This window comes from Ovis canadensis, chromosome 1, assembly GCF_042477335.2.
Source record: "Ovis canadensis isolate MfBH-ARS-UI-01 breed Bighorn chromosome 1, ARS-UI_OviCan_v2, whole genome shotgun sequence".
NCBI lineage: Eukaryota > Metazoa > Chordata > Mammalia > Artiodactyla > Bovidae > Ovis > Ovis canadensis.
The window spans coordinates 254463879-254486728 of record NC_091245.1 but is presented as its reverse complement, the minus strand read 5'-3'; the positions used below and the strand labels follow the sequence as shown (position 1 = coordinate 254486728).

General features: G+C 41.2%; 1 long non-coding RNA gene across 1 annotated transcript in view; it reads right to left on the bottom strand.

The window, feature by feature from the left end:
• LOC138446650 (uncharacterized) overlaps window positions 1-21870 on the bottom strand; it is a 29512-nt gene extending 7642 nt beyond the window's left edge. Inside the window, exon 1 of the long non-coding RNA XR_011259580.1 lies at window positions 21713-21870. This is a non-coding gene — a long non-coding RNA (uncharacterized lncRNA). The remainder of the gene's footprint in view (window positions 1-21712) is intronic.
• Between the last annotated feature and the right edge of the window lie 980 nt (window positions 21871-22850).

Sequence of the window (22850 nt, the reverse complement as noted above, 5' to 3'; positions counted from 1 at the left end):
TAATGACAAGACATATAACAGTCAAGATTAGTACTGAGAATGTTTTAAAAAACACAAATCAATACCCCCAAGACAGATAGCTTAGTAAATAAGTAAGCAAAGATAATGGAGCAAGAATTTCACAAAAGAGAAATGCATACCCCCTACTACACAGAATAAAAAAACAAATAAGATATTCACTTCACAGGGAAATAACAAAAATAATACACTTGCCAAAAATAAAGTAATATTTCATAATTTATTAACTATACGTGAGAAAATGAGCCAGTGAAAACTGTCACCTACTATTGGTATTTGTGTAAATTTGTACGGCCATCATGAAACGTATTTGGGTAATTTCAGATTAAAATGGACAGTGAGCATGGCCACTCAGAAACCCACTTTCAAACAATTTCCTAGAGCCTCTTTCAGGCAGATAGATGCAGGACCAGCTCCATGGGCATGTGTAGTCCCACAGTTCTGTGGCCTTGGGAGGGCCCTGTGCTTGGTTTCATGTTCTGCTTTCACCATTTTGAAATTCTTGACAGTTTTGAACTTGTGCTTTTAACTGAAGTTCCGTGGGATGGTGGAGTGTGTCCTGGGCAGAGGAGGTGGGTGTAATATGCATGCCTCCATTGCTTATCAACATTCAGATCATCCCCTGAACACAACATTCTAGTGGAACTATGATGTGGGAAAGTTTAGCAGGGCCCAGATGGAATAAGGTAAGCTTGTGATGTCAACAACAGAGTAATCGTGAAGCTGACATTCCCAAGAGGTCACACTTCTCTTGAACCAGAACTTGCTTCAAATGCAGAAAGAAGACCGCAGCAACCAGGGACCTCTGTCTTAGCCTTTCTCACTCGCATTACTTCCCTGTACCAACCAATAACTTACCCTGAAAATGATGACACAGAAGGAAAGGGAAAGACAGAACACCTCAATTCCTTTTGATCTCAGTGCTTCCTTACTCATCAGTAAGTCAAAGGCAGAGCGTGGGTAGAAGGTGCCGGAGTTATAAAAAAAAAAAAAAATGAAAACACTTCTAGTAATTTTACGCAGTGTTTCTACTTTTTCTGGTACAAATAGTACATACCTATACAGGAGCTGCAAGATTAAAGTTGTAGGATTTCAGTGATTTCCTATAAGTGTTAAGTATGCTTACATTTGCATTTAAAACTGGCATTGTATAATATATTATATACCATTGAAAGGTAAAATTCCTGATAATAATCTTCATTTCTCATCTTTCTTAGAGCAGTATTAGGATGGAAAATTTAAAAAGTTTATTACAAGTTGAGAGAAAGAGAGATCATGGAAGAAAAGAAAAGGTTTTATATTTTAGTTCCTCTAACAGCTCTTTCCCCCTACATTTTCCATAGCAGGCAGAGGCCAGCCCTACAGCTCCATTTTGCACTAGCCAGCCCTGTGTAGTTGCACATGGGAACATGAACAAGAATGTCCATTTAAGCGAAGTTGTAAAGGTGAAAAAATAGAAACAATTCAAAGTCCAGGAATAAATGATGGGATAGATTATGGCATAGTCAATAGGATGGAATAAATATATTGGCCAAATCTGTGGGTACATAGTGAAGATAAAAAACAAGGCTAAAAAAAGAAAAAGAAATGCTGCTCATATATAAGTATACCATAAACTTTAATTAACAAAATTATTTAAAATATTTTTAAAAGGCTGAGAAAAAAATAAAACTGGAGGGCATTACACAAAGTATGCAATCATGCATCTATTTACTTGTATAAAGCACCCACAAAATTTATTACCTATGGATACATTTTTATGTATATATAGAAACACTGACCAGGCACACACCAAGTTCATGATAGTGACTTTATTTAGGGAGAGAGAGAGAGAAAGAATAGGGCCAGGAAGAGGATGATGGAGGAGTTTATTTTAAATCTTTTATTTCTTAAGAAACAAAAGTTTATTACAATGAATGTTGCATACATGAGTTTGATACATTGTTCTCAATGGTTTCCATATTTGTTTAATTTTTTAAAAACCCTCCTAAGTTTGGTTAGATAGACCGGCTATGTCTCTTACCATCCCTTCAGGCCAAAAGCAATTTCCAAAGAAGAAAAAGAAGCTACAGTGAGAACACAGAGCCACCCCTGTCCCCTTGCGTGTTTCTTTTAACAAGATGCTAAAACATGGCTCTATCTATTTGGCAACATGGGAGATATGGCAGTGAGGCCTGGAGTAAATCTCTCCAGGGTTCGTGAGCAGAGTTTGTGCACAGACCTCTAGAGAATCATTTGGCTGGCAAAGGAAGATACATTATGCATCTGATTTCCAAAATAATACTGTTTTTTTTCTCTCTTGAGTCAAGCATTTTTTTTTTTTTAATATACATGACTTTTACATCCTGCATTTGCTACTAAGAAGTCAGATCCTTTGGAATCATCCATTGCCGTTTGGAGGATGGTCACATTCTTGGCCATGGACCAGACTGGAAGGCAGTGGTGATGATAACATGATGCGCACAGCCTCTCAGCCCCTGCTCCCATATGGAGCTGGAACAGCTCTTTAAGCTCTGAAGGCTTGAGTTCACTGTAGGCATAATATAAGATGGAAATGACTTTGGTTGCAAAGGCAGGATGTAGTCCATTCATGTAGAAAACCATTGCAATAAAGTGAAAAGAAAGTTAGTCTAGGAAAGTGATGCTTGGTTTGGGTTTTGTTTTACGTGTCCTTCCTTTCCAGACATTGGCTTCATCGCTGGGTACTTGGCTGCTGTTTGACGTCTGGCCCTCTGGAAACAACATGGTACTGATAACAATCCCTGGAAGGTGACCCGTTCAAGTTCAGCCCAACATTCTTCTGTCTTGCAGGCCCATCCCTCACCTCCATTGCTCTCCCTCATGAGCAAATCACACACAGGTAAGTAACAGGGGCCTTCCATGTCACTTTTAATTGACATGGCACTTAGTTCACAGCCTGCACCTCTACTATTTTTCTACTGAAACCTCAAAATTTGACAAAGATGAAACATGGCCAGCATCTAAAGGACAATTCAAAATGTCAGTGTCTCTTACATAGAAAATGGAAAGAAAAATAAAAGCTTCTACAAAAAAATTAGATGGCATTTAAAATTATTTTCAATAACTCACCAGTAAGCCCCTTTTCATCCAAGTTGGTTACCAAGATGGAATTAACCCTTTCCAGAAAGTTTATAGTATCTACCCTAACTTACACTGCAAATTCAAAAAACAGTGAAGGCTTTTCTCCCTGACATCTGTAGACTGCCGCAGTGGACTTGAATTGCCTCCCACTAACTGTTCATTAAGGGTGCAGGGGGCGTGGCAACAGCAGAACCATCAGTAAATAAAGTTGTGGGAGCCTTTTGTGTTTCAAGGTGGAAAACTGGTACTGAAAGGGACCTGCTGAGTCAGGGGACCTTCTGTCTGGCTTAGTGCTTTGACGCTGATGGCCAAGCGGTTGGGATCCTGGAACTTTATCAGTTCATATTATACTGTAACTGCATAAAAATCGATATACAATTAGCTATCAATTAATTTAGACTCCTGAAGAGAAGAACAGACAACAAAAAAATCCCTCCCAGAGAACTTACAACCCTATCCACAAATCAGCAATATTCATCTTTGGAATTTGTGATGTGATTTTTATTTCTACCAATTTGCCTCCCTAACTGAGCATGATTTAGACTTCTCTGACAGTTCATTTGCAGTTGGTGTAGATAGTGAGAGGAGAGACCTGGGCAGATGCTTTGAGGAGAGTGGTCAGTTGTGGAGAAATCAAATTTCACCATATATAATCCTCACCAAAGGCTGAGAATCTGCGGACTGGATGCTGATTTGTATTAAGAAAAGAGTTGTTCCTTTGCCTGTTTATAACATCTTTTCTTCCATTGAATCATATCTGTGCCCTGTGAGAGGAGGAGATGAGGGGTGGGAAGCAGTTGTGATTTGTTTCCATTTTACAGATTGTACTCAGCAATACAGGAGAGTTCTCCCAGACCATGAGAGTCCATGAGACCACATGGCCTATTGCTTGGTAGCTGAGTCCAGTGCCATGAACATCCTAACACCAAGCTCACTTCTGCAGCAAAGCAAAAGTCTACTGACTGAGCACACAGCTGCTGATGACAGGACTCGCTCTAGAGACACAGGAGCACTAAATGTTTGCTGCCCCTGCGAACATACTGGGTACTGTTTGGAGAGAAGCCCCATTGCCCCAGCTGGAATAGCCCTGGCCGTGCAGAACAGTGACTGTGCTCCTTGTCTTATTGCCAATCATTGCTTTTTCCCAACACCTCCTGAAATTAGCATTTTTAAATGTTACTAAATAGTGTTTATATTTACTTTAATATTGCTTAAACTTCATCTAGTAGCTAGGTATACCTTAACCTATCCAATACTACATAGTGTTTATATTTACTTTAATATTGCTTAAACTTCATCTAGTAGCTAGGTATACCTTAATCTATCTAATTACTATCTTATATAGTTGTTTGACATTTAATTTTTTCCAGTTTTTCAGAATTACAGATAATGCTTTTTTCATACTGAAGAAAAAAAAAGAGTCCCTTGGACAGCAAGGAGATGAAACCAGTCAATCTTAAAGGAAATCAGTCCTGAATATTCATTGGAAGGACTGATGCTGAAGCTAAACTCCAACACTTTGACCACCTGATGTGAAGAGACAACTCACTGGAAAAGACTCTGATGCAGGGGAAGATTGAGGGCAGAAGGAGAAGGGGGTGAACAAGGATGAGATGGTTGGATGGTTATCACTAACTCGATGGACATGAGTTTGAGCAAGCTCTAGGAGATGGTGAAGAAGGGAAGTCTGGTGTGCTGCAGTGCATGGGATTGCGAAGAGTTGGACATGACTTAGCAACTAAACAACAACAGATAATTCTACAAAGAATATTCTTGTTTATGGGTTTTTTTTTCTATTGAATTATTTTTTCAGATTTCTTCTCATATGTGTTATCACTAGGTTAAAGTCTAAAATCACTTTAAGTTCCTTTGCATTTTGCTTTCTAAAAAGGATAGTCCAATGTACACTGCCAGTAATGAGTACAGTTGTTTTAAATTTTGTTTTAACTACCTTTATATAATACACTTATTAAAAAGTGCTTTTCTTATTTTTCATTTTGATCTTCTCAAAGTTCTAGCCCTAGACTTCAGGGCCACATCATAATACTATTTGATCTAACTAACCCTCTGCTGTTTTCATGTGAATTCAAGCCCTTGTCAAAGGAAGATAGTGCTGGTTTTCTCTACTGACCTATCCCACTTATGCAAATGGACCTCAAATTCTTCCTTCCTAAGATAAAAGGATATCATCTTCTCCTGGAAAATAGAATCAGTATGGTCTGATTTGGGCTTCCCTGTTAGCTCAGCCTGTAAAGAATCTGTCTGCAATGCAGGAGACCCAGGTTTGATCCCTGGGTTGGGAAGGCCCCCTAGAGAAGGGAATGGGTACACACTCCAGTTTTCTTGCCTGGAGAATTCCATGGACAGAGGAGGCTGGTGGGCTACAGAGCAAAATTAGACATGACTAAGCAACTAACACTTTATTCATGGTCTTCCTGTTAACCAGTCCTTATGCTCTAGTGGTACCCAAGAGTAGGAAGGCTGGAAGAGAACAAAGGAGGGATTCAAAGGCAACAAAGACAGTCTGATCTTTTAAAATAAATTTCCAGTATAGTGGGGTGAGAGGTGGGAGGGAGGATCAGGAGGGAGGGGACATGCATGTACCTCTGGCTGATTCCTGTTGATGTATGGCAGAAACCAACACAATATTGTACAGCAGTTATCCTCCAATTACAAATAAATAAATTTAATTAAAAAATAAACTTCCAGTATAATACAGAAGCACATGCACATACTGGCATACATACCCCTGAGCCTTCCAAATGTTGAAACATTACCTCCAGATGGGTTTGCCCTGAAACTTTTTTTTTAGAAGAAAACCCTAATTCTAGTTTGCTTTCTTGGCAGATGATAAAAGGAGAAGCCATAAGAAAACTTAATATGAAATCAGAAGAGCCAGTAAGTTTCACTAGCCTCTTTCTCAAAAGTAACCAGCACTTATATGTATAAAATTATTACAATATGTACTACTACTATAAACACAGTTCTTGAACTGGAAGTTGACCCAAATTTCTGCTCCCTAAGCTTTCTTCCCTGTGCAGCCCTCTTCTCTCTTTTGCTCACTGTCCCTTGGGTTTTTGCTGCTGCTGCTAGGTCGCTTCATTCGTGTCCGACTCTGTGCGACCCCATAGATGGCAGCCCACCAGGTTCCCCCGTCCCTGGGATTCTCCAGGCAAGAACACTGGAGTGGGTTGCCATTTCCTTCTCCAATGCATGAAAGTGAAAAGTGAAAGTGAAGTCGCTCAGTTGTGTCTGACTCTTAGCGACCCCATGGACTGCAGCCCACCAGGCTCCTCTGTCCATTAGATTTTCCAGGCGAGAGTACTTGGGTTTTTACCAGCATCCAAAATGTTCCCTTCCTTTGGGCTCTGCAGCAGTTACCCTACCAGTTAATGAGATTGCATTAATGTCCCAGGGCAATGGTGCCATCTTGTGAACACTTGGAATGCTGCAGTTTCATCCCAAAGTAAAGTTGCATTTTCCCAACTACAGGCACAAATGAGACTTTGTCTTTTTACTGCTTTTAGATCTAGGCTGAGAGGGGTCCCATATGGCTGAAGATGTCAAGAGGGTAGGGGGTAGACAATCTGTAGTGTCTGTTGGTCATGTCTCTTGAGATCTTGAATAAACCTTGGGAACTTGTATGAGAGTTGTTGCAAAACTGTTTACAAGATGCATCATTAATTTATTAGATCTGACCGAAAAGCTTTTCCCATAGCACAGTAATATGGCAACATGTACTACAGGTGAGTTGGCATGCTGTGTGACTTGATTCACTCTTGTAAAATAATTACTTTACTGGACATGTGGTCTTCAATCAGAATCAATTCTGTGATTTAATTTTTTAAATATGAGAAATATTTTCACTTCAGAAACTCACCAACTTTGTGAACTTTGTAAAAGTGGATATTCCAGTTGAAATATGTATTAGAGCTTGGGATATAAGACACAGGACTTTAATAATAATTTTTAAAACCCTAAAAGTATTCAGAGAAATGTTTGAGTCAGCACAGAATTTATATAATTTAGCAAGTATGTTAATAATAAAATTTTGTGATAAAATTATTTTCTTAAAGAAAGCATAAACTTTCCTTTTGATGAACCTCTTTCTTGTATGGTTTAACTAAAGGCCAGAATGCCTGCAAGTATCCTTTGGAAGGAGGAAACTGGTATTCTTCTAAGCTACTCCTAAAAAAGGTATTTGTTCAACTAAAATGTGTTGTCTGCCCATTGCTGTCACTATCAGAAAATAATCTCTGATTCTGTCTTCTTGGTACAGATTTCCCATCAGTAAAATTCAATTTTGAAATGCAAATAAACTCTTCTTTCTGTAAGCTTGTAAAAATGCCAAAACAGCCCACAAGAAAATTAATTGTCACATAATTAGGTATTTAAATAGGAAGGCTACCCTGATGTTTTAATTTTTGCTTTATTGCAATGATGTATACTGAATAATAAGGCAGGGTGGGACAAGGTGATAAATTAGGGAAGAAGATAGCTAATAGCACCAAAAGGGGCTGCCCCTGGACCCAGAGCCTGGCAGAAAACAGAATTGACTTGCAGGGAATCACCATGGGGCCTAAGGAAAATAAACACAACTCTATTCAGAAAGCCCTCTTTACTCACTGGTTAAATTAGTAATAAATAACCAGAACCCAACAAAGTGTCGTTGCAAGCCAGAATTGCTTTTGGAAGAAAAATGTGAAAATGAGGATTTATGAAGAAGTTACATCCTGGGGTCAATACAAATTCAGTCCGATTCCTTCAACCTTCTTCATTTTTCTTACAGAATTCTACTTCTTGTTAATGTTTGTAATAACTATCCTGTGGCACTGTCGATTCCCAAATCATAAAAGAAAGATCAAATTACAGATCGTCCTCAACCTACAATGGGGTTATGCCCTGATAAACCCATTGTAAGTTGAAGATATTATAAGTGGAAAATGCATGTAATACACCTAACCTAGAGCGACTTCGCTTTCACTTTTCACTTTCATGCGTTGGAGAAGGAAATGGCACCCCACTCCAGTGTTCTTGCCTGGAGAATCCCAGGGACGGGGGAGCTGGTGGGCTGCCGTCTATGGGGTCGTACAGAGTCGGACACGACTGAAGCGACTTAGCAGCAGCAGCAGCAGCAGCAGCAGCAAACTTCTTAACCTTGCCTACCTTAAAATGCCCAGAACAATTACATTAGCCTACAGCTAGGCAAAATCCTCTAACACAAAGCCTCCTTTATAATAAAGTGTGGATTATCACATGTAATTTATTGAATTCTATACTAAAAATGTAAGAATGGTGGAAAGGGTACAAAATGGTTGTACCAATTGTTTACCCTCACGATCACATGGCCGACTGGGACCTGTAGCTGCAATCATACAGCATATCACTAGCCCTGGAAAAGAATAAAATTCAAAATTTGAAGCACAACCTCTACTGAATGTGTTTTTCTCTCACACCATAGTAAAGTCGATAAATGGTAAGTTGAATCATTGTAAGTCAGGGGCCCTCTGTAATGTTTCTTGATGCTTCTTACTAGACAACAGAGTGGGCTCACATGTTACAGAAGGATGTTTGACAAAAGTGGAAATTACAAGGGTTATCTGATCCACCTCAATTAATCAGAAATTTCAATTAACAGAACCCTGGTTCTGATAATATTCCATTATGATAATGGTGGAAAAGAAAAAGAGAAGGAAAGGAAGAGAAGGAGGAGGAAGAGAAGGAATTTGAACTTCTCAGTAGCTAATAAGGAACACACTTTTGTTTGGTTCTCTCAAGGTAGCCAGCTTGGGGTTAACTATGTAAAAGGTGTGCATTAGATACACTTGTTTGTGTAAATTTCTCCTCTCATGGAGGGCATAAATGGAATTTACTCCCTAAAAATGAAGTCTCTTGAGTCAGAAATCAAGCAAGCTTTCAAAGAAAAATGTGCTTATATCAAAAAGATACAGGCATCAGCTTGAAGGGTTTCCTACTAGTCAAAGTTGGGGCAAATTTACACATTACAAGCATGATAACTGTAAATTGAATATATGAAAACCTATCAGTCTATAATGATACTTGAAAGAAAAAAGGTCAAAAGAAGTGCTTTGTCACCATCCTTGAAGTCTATTATATCAATCTCTTAATTGTAAAATTTGTAATTAATGGGAAAGAATTAGGTATTATCTTGCGTTTCAAGTGCAATCTATATTCTAGAGTAAACAAATAGTCCCAGCTGATAAAAGAACATTTTCCTTTACAGTAAAGTCTTAGCTAATAATAGATGGACTTACAGAATTAGAAAATCACTACTTTGCAATCCCTATTAAGAGAAATGATTCTGTCATGGACCATTAAAAGATGCTAAAATCTGAAGGGAGTAGATGTGGATGTTAACATTCACCTCATAGATTACAAGGGAGGAAAGCATAACTTTACACAGGAAGGGTCAGTGCTCTATGTGGGCATCAGTGGTGGACAGTCAGAGGGCATGCACCTTCTGTGAGGAAGCAATGAAGGTCTATTAGCTGTGATGTTCTTGCCCAAAGTATTTAGGTTGAGTATAATCAAGCCTTTAGTTCTAACTTCGAGTTTACAAGAAGATAGTGTCTACAGGAGCAAGTAAAACAGTATGCAAGGGATCAAAAGTCCATAAAGTAGAACATTCTAAAGAACAGCTGGTCTGGTCTCAGCAAATTACTGTTAAGGAAAACAAAAGGGAAGGAGGTTGCTCTAATGTGCTGTCCTTGATTAGAATCTGATTTGAAAAAACCATTTTGGGAACAGTTGGGGAATTTTTCACACAGACTAGGTATTACATGCAAAGAAGGCGATGGCATCCCACTCCAGTACTCTCGCCTGGAAAATCCCAGGGACAGAGGAGCCTGGTAGGTTGCAGTTCATGGGGTCGCTAAGAGTCAGACACGACTGACCGATTTCACTTTCACTTTTCACTTTCATGCACTGGAGAAGGAAATGGCAACCCACTCCAGTGTTCTTGCCTGGAGAATCCCAGGGACGGAGGAGCCTGGTAGGCTGCCGTCTATGGGTTCGCACAGAGTCAGACACGACTGAAGCGACTTAGCAGCAGCAGCAGCAGCAGCAGGTATTACATGATGTTAAGGTATTATTGTCAATTTTGTTAGCTGTGATAGCAGAATTGTGGTGACATAGGAAAATATTCCCAATTTCACCACTGGAAACAGCCATTGTTAATGCAGATGAATTTCATTTCAGACATTATTTAATGAGTAAGAGAGAAGGAGTATGAAAATATTTATATAAAGATAAAAATAATGCTACCATATACACATTCAGTTCAGCTCAGTTGTGTCTAACTCTTTGCAACCCTATGAATCGCAGCACGCCAGGCCTCCCTGTCCATCACCAACTCCCAGAATTCACTCAGACTCACATTCATCGAGTCCGTGATGCCATCCAGCCATCTCATCCTCTATCGTTCCCTTCTCCTCCTGCCCCCAATCCCTCCCAGCATCAGAGTCTTTTCCAGTGAGTCAACTGTTCCCATGAGAAGGCCAAAGTACTGGAGCTTCAGCTTTAGCATCATTCCTTCCAAAGAAATCCCAGGGCTGATCTCCTTCAGAATGGACTGGTTGGATCTCCTTGCAGTCCAAGGGACCCTCAAGAGTCTTCTCCAACACCACAGTTCAAAAGCATCAATTCTTTGGCGCTCAGCCTTCTTCACAGTCCAACTCTCACATACATACATGACCACAGGAAAAACCATAGCCTTGACTAGACAGACCTTAGTCAGCTAAGTAATGTCTCTGCTTTTGAATATGCTCTCTAGGTTGGTCATAACTTTTCTTCCAAGGAGTAAGCGTCTTTTAATTTCATGGCTGCAGTCACCATCTGCAGTGATTTTGGAGCCCCCAAAAATAAAGTCTGACACTGTTTCCAGTGTTTCCCCATCTATTTCCTATGGAGTGATACTATATATGAAATAGATAACCAACAAGAACCCACTGTATAGTATAGGAACTGTACTCAGTATTATGTAATAACCCATAGAGGGAAGGAATCTGAAAAAGAATGTATACATATGTATTTGAATCACTTTGCTGCACACCTGAAACTAACACAATATTGTGAATTCATTATACTTCAGTTAAAAATGCAAGAAATCATTGGTATATACTAATTTTAAGAAAAAATATTACATTGACATTTAATTGAATTTCAAGAAAAAAGAGAAACCAAAATTAAACCGAGGAAATGCCTTAAACTTTAACTAAATGCTTCTTCACTATAAGAGATTTCCTGAAATACAGCCCTAGGATTAATAACAAAGATTAAGAAGCACTTTTGTTTGTTTTTTAAGTAAATTATGGTGAATTCACACACTTAATGGTTTATTATGGAATTGTTGAAATAATGCTGTCAAGTATTATTTAAAGACAAATACCTGCAATATATGGTTTCGTATTTTCTATCATTTTTTTATTACTTTATTATCTTTTATCTTTATTTTTAGTGAAGTATGGCAATGGCAACCCACTCCAGTACTCTTGCCTGGAAAATCTCATGGATGGAGGAGCCTGGTAGGCTACAGTCCATGGGGTCACTAGGAGTCAAACACGATTGAGCGACTTCTCTTTCACTCTTCACTTTCATGCATTGGAAAAGGAAATGGCAACCCACTCCAGTGTTCTTGCCTGGAGAATCCCAGGGACGGGGGAGCCTGGTGGGCTGCCGTCTATGGGGTCTCACAGAGTCGGACACGACTGAAGTGACTTAGCAGCAGTAGCAGCAGCATAGTTGCTAAACAACATCATGTAACAGGCATACAATACAGTGATTCACAATTTTTAAAGGTTATACTCCATGAATAGTTATAAAATATTGGCTATACAGTATTCACCGTGTTGTACAATATATCCATGTAGCTTCAGTTCAGTTCAGTTGCTCAGTTGTGCCCAACTCTTTGCAGCCCCATGGACTGCAGCACGCCAGGTCTCCCTGTCCATCACCAAGTCCCGGAGTTTACTCAAACTCATGCCCATTGAGTCAGTGATGCCATTTAATCATCTCATCCTCTGTTGCCCCCTTCTCCTCCTGCCTTCAATCTTTATACCTAATATTTTGTACCTCCTACTCCCCTACCTCTATATTGCCCCTCCCTTCTTCCCTCTCTTCACTGGTAACCACTAGTATGTTCTCTATATCTGTGATTTAGTTCTTTATTTTAAGAATATAAATTTTTTAAAAATATGGAACCATAAAAGACCCAGAATTGCCAAAGCAAACCAGTGGAAAAAGAACAAAGCAGGAGGCATAACCCTCCCAGACTTCAGACAACACTACAAAGCTACACTAATCAAAATAGCATTATACTGGCACAAATATGAGACACAGGAATCAATGCAACAGAATAAAGGGAAACATCATTCCTGTCATTGTGAAACTAGTATATCTTCCTAAAGAGATCTGAACATTGATTGTTTTTATCAGCCTAAATTAGACTATTTCAAAGTATACTATTTTCCCATAATAAGAGAGAAGGAAAGTAGCTATTGATTGTCTCAACTTAAGGTATATATGTGAATTTAAAATATATAAATTTGTAGTTCTTTATTTAGTTTACCTCTTGATTGGCTGGCTTTTTTCAAGACATTTTTACATGAATGCCTCACTAATGCCTCAAAACACTTATTAAAGCAAAAGAGAGTGGAAAATTATGTATTTCTAATTAGAAAAAAAAATCACAGGATTTCATGCTAGAGAGCATTTGTGCAGTTGCACAGAAAGGAATTTCTTTTCAGCTTGACCACAAAGGATGCAGGAACTCATAGTTAATGGTTTTAAGAGCCCCAGGGCAAGGATTTCCAGGAGTGACTTTTGATCTTGATCAGTACTAGCTCTAAGGCTTGAGAGATCAAAAGCATCTAAGCCTCAATTTCCCCATCTGGAAAACGTAAACATTATCTATTTGTTGTTGCTGTTGTTGTTGTTGTTCAGTCACTAAGTTGAGTCCAAGTTTTTGTGACCCCTTTGTCCTCCACTATCTCCCAGAGTTCACTCAAATTCCTGTCCATTGAGTTGGTGATGCTATCTAATCATCCTATCCTCTGCCCCTCCCTTCTCCTTTTGCATTCAGTCTTGCCCAGCATCAGGGTCTTTTCCAACCAGTCAGCTCTCTGCATCAGGTGTCCAAAATATTAAAGCTTCAGCTTCAGCAACAGTCCTTCCAAAGAATATTCAGGGTTGATTTCCTTTAGGATTGACTGGTTTGATCTCCTCGCAGTCCAAGGAACTCTGAAGAGTTTTCTCCAACACCGCAGTCCGAAAGCCTCTTTTCTTTGGCACTCATCCTTCTTTATGGTCCAAGTCTCATGTCTGTACATGACTACTGGAAAAACCATAGCTCTGACTACATAGACTTTTGTCTGCAAAGTGATGTCTCTCCTTACTCATGTGTGTTAGTCACTCAGTCATGTATGATTCTGTGCAATCCCATGAACTATAGCCTGCCAGGCTCCTCTGTCCATGGGATTCTCCAGCAAAAGAATCCCATGGACCAAGGTAGGTATGCTTACTCTTACCTATCTTAACAAGCAACTGAAAGAGTTAAAGGAGAAAAATCTGTATAAAATGCCAGGACAGTGCCTAACATATAGTTAACTATAAACACTAGCTTACATGACAGTCACCAGCACATAGCTCAGTAAATGCCAGTTATCATTCATAACTGAGATTCCTAGGAGGGTAACTTTGATGTCTTCTGATGACGTTAGAAGGAAGTCAAATTAGAGGTAAGGGGTTATCATGCATTGCCTTCCAAGATTTCTAAGGCAGAATTGGCCAGAATTCTAGAGTTCTGATGCACCATGGGCAGACACCAAGATGAAGTTAAAGCATTTGAAGAATTCACTTGAAAAGTCTCATTCAAGTCTTAAAGAACAATACATCAAGCCAAGTAGTGACTGATACTAAGTAGTATGATTAAGCATTCAGTTCAGTTCAGTTCAGTTCAGTCACTCAGTCGTGTCTGACTCTTTGCGACATCAGGAATCGCAGCATGCCAGGCCTCCCTGTCCATTACCAACTCCCAGAATTCACTCAGACTCATGTCCATAGAGTCCATGATGCCATCCATCCATCTCATCCTCTGTTGTCCCCTTCTCCTCCTGACCCCAATCCCTCCCAGCATCACAGTCCTTTCCAATGAGTCAACTCTTCGCATGAGGTGGCCAAAGTACTGGAGCTTCAGCTTTAGCATCATTCCTTCCAAAGAAATCTCAGGGCTGATCTCCTTCAGAATGGACTGGTTGGATCTCCTTGCAGTCCAAGGGACTCTCAAGAGTCTTCTCCAACACCACAGTTCAAAAGCATCAATTCTTCAGTGCTCAGCCCTCTTCACAGTCCAACTCTCACATTCATACATAACCACAGGAAAAACCATAGCCTTGACTAGACGGACCTTAGTCGGCAAACTAATGTCTCTGCTTTTCAATATGCTCTCTAGCCTGGTCATAACTTTTCTTCCAAGGAGTAAGCGTCTTTTAATTTCATGGCTGCAGTCACCATCTGCAGTGAACTTGGAGCCCAAAAAAATAAAGTCTGACACTGTTTCCACTCTTTCCCCATCTATTTCCCATGAAGTGATGGGACCAGATGCCATGATCTTTGTTTTCTGAATGTTGAGCTTTAAGCCAACTTTTTCACTCTCCACTTTCACTTTCATCAAGAGGCTTTTTAGTTCCTCTTCACTTTCTGCCATAAAGGTGGTGTCATCTGCATATCTGAGGTTATTGATATTTCTCCTGGCAACCTTGATTCCAGCTTGTGTTTCTTCCAGTCCAGCCTTTCTCATGATGTACTCTGCATAGAAGTTAAATAAGCAGGGTGACAATATACAGACTTGACATAGATTTCCATTTTTCAAGTCTTAAGGTAATGGAGTTCTGAACCACAGTTTGATGCTTTTCTGTTCTAATAAAATAAAACTAAGAAATGTAATTAAATTGTTAAGTAACTCTATTTCTTGGCAATATAATCTATCTTTGGGAGATTAAGTAACAAAATTGTTTCTTTTTGAGGTTTTCAGACTGGTTACTGATTAGCCCCGTGAACATTGCCCAGAATTATCCCATGGTCCAAGGTTGTTGCCTTGTGGCACCAACATTTATTGAATCACCTGACTTCTTCCAGAGCATTTGAGAAACTACATTAAGAGAGAAACAACACTGGCATAGACATGGCTATTTTTCTTGCTATAGGAAGCCTCACTGTCAATGAATCTTCTCCTTTATTCTTTCTTTGCACAAATATTTATTGAGCACATGCTATGTGCCAGGTGAATATGATACAGAACAAAACAACTGTGGCTCTTCACTTCATGTTTAGTTGCAGTTTATTATTCAAAACAGCACACAGATTAATGTAAACTTACAACTGTGATAAACAGTTTGAAGAAGAGGTACCTGCTATTTTGAGAGCTGGTAAAAGGGTGATGGGGTTTTGAAAGAGGAGCTAGGGAAGGCATCCTTGAAGAAGTGACATTTTAATCTCAGGTTTAGAAGAGAAGAGTATGCTATTGAGGGAGGTGGGGTATATGGGGAAAGAATCTTAAACAAAGGGAATAGTAAGAGTCAAGTTCCTGTAGCATGAGAAATTACATCAATATTGGGAAGTGAAGGAAGACAAGACTGGTTAATAAGGTGCTGGAATAAGGTGCAGTGAATAAGGTGCTGGAGAGGGTGCAGTTTGAAACAAGTCTGGTGAGGTAGGCAAGAGGCACACCTCAGACAGCAGTGCAAGGAGAGACATCAGAGGATTTTAAGCAGGGGCTTGATCTAGCTTGGTTAAATTTGCACCTCAATAAGTCAAAGTGGAGAGTGAAAAAGCTGGCTTAAAGCTCAACATTCAGAAAACCAAGATCATGGCATCTGGTTCCATCACTTTGTGGGAAATAGACGGGGAAAAAGTGGAAACCGTGTCAGACTTTATTTGGGGGGGCTCCAAAATCACTGCAGATGGTGATTGCAGCCATGAAATTAAAAGACACTTACTCCTTGGAAGAAAAGTTATGACCAGCCTAGAGAGCATATTGAAAAGTAGAGACATTACTTTGCCGACTAAGGTCCGTCTAGTCAAGGCTGTGGTTTCTCCTGTGGTCATGTATGGATGTGAGAGTTGGACTGTGAAGAGGGCTGAGCGCTGAAGAATTGATGCTTTTGAACTGTGGTGTTGGAGAAGACTCTTGAGAGTCCCTTGGACTGCAAGGAGATCCAACCAGTCCATTCTAAAGGAGATCAGCCCTGGGATTTCTTTGGAAGGAATGATGCTAAAGCTGAAACTCCAGTACTTTGGCCACCTCATGCAAAGAGTTGACTCATTGGAAAAGACTCTGATGCTGGGAGGGATTGGGGTCAGGAGGAGAAGGGGACGATAGAGGATGAGATGGCTGGATGGCATCACTGACTTGATGGATGTGAGTCTGAGTGAACTCTGGGAGTTGGTAATGGACAGGGAGGCCTGGCGTGCTGCGATCCATGGGGTCGCAAAGAATCGGACACGACTGAGCAACTGAACTGAACTGAACTGAAGTTCTCTTAAAGTAGGGGGAATAAGAAAGGTAAGAAACAATGGCAGCTTGGTGTATGGTAGTGATGATAAAGACGGAGAAAATTGGTTAGGTTCAAGAGATATTTAGGAGATAAATTGATGAGTCAGTAACATGATGATGAGTTAGTTAAGGAGGGTGAGCAAAAGGGAGCCATAAGAAAGGGAACCAAAGATCTCCTAGGCTCCTGGTTGTGAGATTGGATGGATGGTGTTGAAACCTCTCACTAGAGAAGGGAACAAGGGAAAAGGAAAAGGGTTAGGGAAAGGAGTGAGAAATCATAGATTGAGTTTGGATAAGAGGTTTGAAGCCCTTTTAAATATTCAAAAACACATTCAGAACATAGTAGGCTCTCAAAAAATATTCACTGATTTAACCAAGGAGACAGCAGTGAAAAGGAAGTTGAATGCATGAGCTTGAATCCCAAAGAACGGGTGTGGCTGGTAAGATATACGTATTTGAGTTGGTGGCTTCTACATAGATATTGAAAGTGTGAATGTTGAAGAAAGTTTAGAATGGAATACAGTAGGAAGAAAAGAGGGCTGAGGACTTAAGGGAATTCCAAATTTTATTGTTTGGAGAAGAGATGAAACCTGCCAAGGGGACAGAGAAGGAATGGACATTTGGATGAAAGCAAGAGAGTGAGGCGTGATGGAGACCAGGTGAAAGATGTGTTTCAAGAAAGGAAATCAGTATATATTAGCACATGAGAAAATGGGTGATTAAAGAGTTTAATGAAGAAATTGTTTGCAAAAGAGTGAGCAATGTTAAGACACCAACAAGGGACACTGAAGCAGCCCAAGGCCAGCAACAGGTTGGTCTAACCTATGGGTCAGAGAGAATGGGGGTTACCTGAACCCAGAAGAACTGTGGCTATCAGAGGGGTCTGCCCAACAACTGCTCAACTGGAGCTTGGTGGAGGAAAAGGCAGGGGAATAAATACCCTGACCTTTCTCTCCTCTCTTCATCTAATCTCCTGCCTGGACTTTCACTGGCCAAACCTGTTAGAAGGTACAGGAGCCTGTTGCTGTAATGCTTAGAAGTCAGCACCCTAGGGTAGGGTGAAAAGATGAAGCACAGATCTGGAGTGGCAAATAGAAAAAGTCTAAGAAGAAAGCAGTGAGAGGATGTTGCTGACAGGGCAAATAAGATGAGGACTGAAGCACATCCCCTGGGAGACTGAGAGGTCCTAGGTGATCCCCAGGGAGAAGTGGTGGAAAGATGCTGGGCCAGTCAGAATGGAGTGGGCAGAGTCGCAAATGGCAGGTGAGGAAATGAAGGGATTTTATCACTTTGGGCTGAGAATGGGGAAGAGAAGAAGAGAGAAATGGAGAGGCAGTAACATGTGAGTGAGAGAAACAGTGAGGATCATATTTCAAAGAAGCCACTGATGTGCTCCCTGCCACTCCCACCTGCTCTCAGCTCAATGAACATCTCCTCATGCCCTGAGGGACTTTCCCTTTCCCCCTTCAACCCAGTTAGACAAGAATCATATACTGCCTTGGGACAAGAGTTCACTCGGAAACCAGATAGACAATGGCGGCGAATTATGGCTCTTAAGTTCAAAAATGACTTGTCAGTGTGTAAGATAGGAAGGCTCAGAGGCATCCTTGAAGAACCAGTTTCTCCTCGCCACCTCCTCCTGAAATAAAAGAGGCTGAAATAAAAGACTCTTGAGCTGCTTTACCCACACTCAGCCCTCACACCTTGGGCTGTGTATGACAGGCCCTTCTTTAGTTTGGAAGAAAAGCTTGGAAGAAAAACTATGACAAACCTAAACAGCATATTAAAAAGCAGAGAGATTACTTTGCCCACAAAGTTCTGTCTAGTCAAAGCATATTTTCTCATGTGCTAATATATACTGATTTCCTCTCTTGAAACACATCTTTCACCTGGTCTCCATCACACCTCACTCTCTTGCTTTCATCCAAATGTCCATTCCTTCTCTGTCCCCTTGGCGGGTTTCATCTCTTCTCCAAACAACAAAATTTGGAACCGTACAGGAATGGTTTTTCCAGTAGTCAAGTATGGATGTGAGTGTTGGACTATAAAGAAAGCTGAGAGCCGAAGAATTGATGCTTTTGAATTGTGGTGTTGGAGAAGACTCTTGAGAGTCCCTTGGACTGCAAGGAGATCAAACCAGTCAATCCTAAAGGAAATCAACCCTGAGTATTCATTGGAAGGACTGATGCTGAAGCTGAAGCTCCAATTCTTCGGCCATATGATGTGAAGAACTGGCTCATTGGAAAAGACCCTGATGCTGGGAAAGATAGAAGGCAGGAGAAGGGGATGACAGAGAATGAGATGATTGGATGGCATCACATACTCTATGGACGTGAGTTTGAGCAATCTCCAGGAGTTGGTGATGGGTAGGGAAGCCTGGCAGAGAAGGCAATGGCACCCCACTCCAGTACTCTTGCCTGGAAAATCCCATGGATGGAGGAGCCTGGTAGGCTGCAGTCCATGGGGTCGCTAAGAGTCAGACATGACTGAGCGACTTCACTTTCACTTTTCACTTTCATGCATTGGAGAAGGAAATGGCAACCCACTCCAGTGTTCTTGCCTGGAGGGTCCCAGGGATGGAGGAGCCTGGTGGGGTGCCATCTATGGGGTCGCACAGAGCTGGACACGACTGAAGCAATTTAACAGCAGCAGCAGGGAAGCCTGGCGTGCTGCAGTCCATAGGGTTGCAAAGAGTCAGACACGACTGAACTGAACTGAACTGAACTGAACTGAACCTTCAGTTTGGAGAAATAAGGTTACAGAGGACTCATACCCAGGTGGCGCTAGTGGTATAGAATCCACCTGCCCATGCAAGAGATGTGAGAGACTCAGTTTCGATCCCTAGCTTGGGAAGATCTCCAGGAGTAGGAAATGGCAACCCACTTCAGCATTCTTGCCTGGAAAATTCCACAGATAAAGGAGCCTGACAGGCTACAGTCCATGGGGCTGCAAAGAATCGAACATGACTGAGCGACTGAGCACAGAGCACACACATGCCTTATGCCAGGGTAAGACTTTTAGGCTAGTCCCCTGTGCCATCCTGGTGCAGAAGCTATGCAGTGGAAGGAGTTCAATCATCGCAGGAAACATCACCCTACCTGCTTATAGCAATGACATTAGACTGACCGGACCCCTGCTAAGTGGGTTTTAGAGGTAGTGGAAGTGAAAGTGAAAGTGAAGTCACTCAGTCACTCTTTGCAACCCCATAGACTGTAGCCCACCAGGCTCCTCCATCCATGGGATTCTCCAGGCAAGAGTATTGGAGTGGGTTGCCATAAGAACCCTAAATTCTTCAGTATCTTTGATTATCTATGTGGTCCTCAGGACCAACTGTAGAAACAAGGACTATGGAAATTATGCTCTTAGTTGCTTCTATTATGAGCTATGAATTGTTTCTTCTCCTTCAATCCCCATAACTATCATATATGAGGATTATTACTAGTGACTAATATTTTAGGTTTCAGGAAAGGAATATGAACAAATTGATGTCACTCAACAATAATATGGTACCTGATGAGACTTTGAGTGGTTCCTGCATGAGACACATGAACTTTTCACCTAAAGGAACTCTAAGAGTGATGCTGTGGGGGCAAAAGGGTGGGTTGTATAGAATATCTTCTATTTATTCTTCCAGATCTATTATCATCCTTCTTCCACTCTTGTGGGAGACTGAATAATGTCCCCCAAAGTCCCCCCAGTTCACCATCTCTGGAACCCACAAATGCCTTCTTTGGCAAAAGGAACTTTGCTGATGCGATGAAGTTAAGGATTTTGAGGTGGGAAGATCCCAGTGCACCCTAAATGCAATTTAAATGTCTTTGTACAAAGGAGACAGAAGGCATAGGACACAGAAGAGAAGAAGGCCAAAGGAAAGAAACATAGTCAGAGGGAAAAGAAGCATATATACCAGTGATATATCACTGGTTTTGAAGATGAACCGTGAGCCAAGGAATGCAGCTCTTGACTCTGGAAAAAGCAAACAAACCGATTATCTTGTAGGGCCTCTGGAAGGAATGGATCTCTCAGGTCAATCAGTCAGTTCAGTCTCTTAGTTGTGTCCGACTCCTTGCAACCCCATGGACTGGGGTCAGTCCTTGTGACCCCATGGACTGGAAGCAGCATGCCAGGCTTTCCTGTCCAACACCAACTCCCGGAGCTTTCTCAAACTCAAGTCGCTTGAGTTAGTGATGCCATCAGGTCCATCATGTTGACTCATGTCCATTGAGTCGACTCAGGGAATAGGGGGGAGATTCTTCAAGAATGCCTCTGATTAGTGGATCTCTGCTAACACCTTAATTTTAGCCCTGTAAGTCTCATTTTTAACTTCCCACAAAACCACAAGAGAATAATTTCTGTTGGCTAAGTACCAAGTTTGTGATAATTTGTTACAGTAGATATAGGAAACTAATACAGTCCTATGAAGATGCTGATCTGCATGGACTATACAAAGTTTCCTTTGCCTCTGATTTCTGGTTCAGTTTGGCACAACTGACTACTCTAGTATTAAAGGGCATGAGGATATTCAGGTACAACAAGGGAGAAAATGTTTTGGTAGGTTCAGTCAGGATTGAGGCTTTGTCCTTGTTAGTACAGTAGTGAGGATACCCACATGTCACACGGGAGACCATGGTTCGATTCCCCAGTGGGGAGGCAACACACCCTTTCAGTCTTCCCCAATAGCTCAGCAGGTGAAGAATCCACCTGGAGTGCAGGAGACACAGGAGACTTGGGTTTGATCCCTGGATCAGGAAGATCCCCTGGAGAAGGAAATGGCAACTCACTCCAGTATTCTTGCCTGGAGAATTCCATGGACAAAGGAGCCTGGTGAGCCACAGTCCATGGGGTTGCAAAGAGTCAAACATGGCTAAGTGACTAGAACAACAATATAGCAGGATGAGGGATGTGTTGGAATTGGCTTATACCAGCTCACAAGGGGGAAGTCTATGCATCTCTTTCCAGTTCCATGTTCAACGGCATCATGCTAGTAGCCTGAAATCAGCCAGCCATGGTGGGGAAACTTACCCAAGGAAATCAGCAGTGCTACAAATCAGCTCCTCGCTTAAACTGCTTGCATTTACCAGCACCCTACTGAATAGGTTCAATGAAAAGAGAAAGAGATTCAAAAGATTACATTAGGAAGAGAATTACTAAAATTTAAATTACTACATTTACTAAAATTTTTAAAACATAGAGGCCGATGGGATTAGAGGAATGCAGAAATTAACAAACTGGATGACTCATAAGGTTCAAGACCAAGGTAGTGAGAATAGTGAAAAGGTCACCTGCCATTCCTAGCTCAAAAACTGGCAAAACAAAGTACAGTTTAGAGACACCAACTGTGTTAAAATATATATATATATATAGAAAGGCAAAGGATTGATTGAAAAAAAACAAACCTTCAGGTGTTGTTACCTCTAGTGATCTGGGGTGGCAGATGAAGTTGGGAAAGGCTCATGTTGGGCTCCTAAAGTACTGAAGATGCTATATTTCTTAACTGTGGTGAGCACATAGGTGTTCACTTCATTATTCTTCTTTAAACTTATAGGTACTTTTAAAAGCTTTTTGGTAGGGACGGTATACCTCAATTCCATGTTCCTAAAATTGATTGATAGTGATTTCAGGCTAGTATACAGATTCATGAGTCTTATTTAAGAAGGATACTAAGAAATGGTTAAGAAATTGGGCTCTTATGGCACCAGTACTCTTGCCTGGAAAATCCCATGGACGGAGGAGCCTGGTGGGCTGCAGTCCAGGGAGTCAGACATCACTTTCACTTTTCACTTTCGTGCATTGGAGAAGGAAATGGCAACCCACTCTAGTGTTCTTGCCTGGAGAATCCCAGGGATGGGGGAGCCTGGTGGGCTGCCGCCTACGGGGTCTCACAGAGTCAGACATGACTGAAGCGACTTAGCAGCAGCAGCAGGAAAGCCTGGCATGCTGCAGTCCACGGGTTCGCGAAGAGTCGGACATGGCTGAGCGACTTCACTTTCACTTTTCACTCTCACACATTGGAGAAGGAAATGGCAACCCACTCCAGTGTTTTTGCCTGGAGAATCCCAGGGACGGGGGAGCCTGTTGGGCTGCCGTCTACGGGGTCGCACAGAGTCGGACACGACTGAAGCGACGCAGCAGCAGCAGCAGCAGCAGCAGCAGCAGCAGC